This window comes from Danio aesculapii, chromosome 7, assembly GCF_903798145.1.
Source record: "Danio aesculapii chromosome 7, fDanAes4.1, whole genome shotgun sequence".
Taxonomy (NCBI): Eukaryota; Metazoa; Chordata; class Actinopteri; order Cypriniformes; family Danionidae; genus Danio; species Danio aesculapii.
In genome coordinates this window covers 5,081,956-5,082,403 of record NC_079441.1, presented here as the reverse complement: position 1 = coordinate 5,082,403, position 448 = coordinate 5,081,956, and positions in this window count along the sequence as shown.

The window sequence follows — 448 nt, the reverse complement described above, 5'->3', positions numbered from 1 at the left end:
GTTGTTACCCATGGGCAGGGCCAGACAGAATCTGTGGAGTTTGTGCTATTTCTGCGCAGAATATTGTAAAAAACTAAATCTGCGGATTTATACAGTATGATTTTGGGTGTATCGTAACTACAAACTTAATATGTTCAATAAAAAAGAATACATGTTTAACTTTTAATTAATGTTTACAATGCAAATCCTATTATATCCATTTATTTAGTAAACAAAGCAAGTCTATCATATGATACATATATCATATACCTACTAAAAGACAGAAAGTATTACTTTACAAACAGATCAATTTTTTTTAACTATGAAGGTGTTCTGCGATTCGCCACTGGGGGCACATGATTAATCTCGATTTAGTAGATCACCCATTCAAGTAGAAAATCATTCAATTTTCGAAGTATTTCAAAACACTTACAATACAATGAATCTTGTTTACTGAAATCATGTGTTC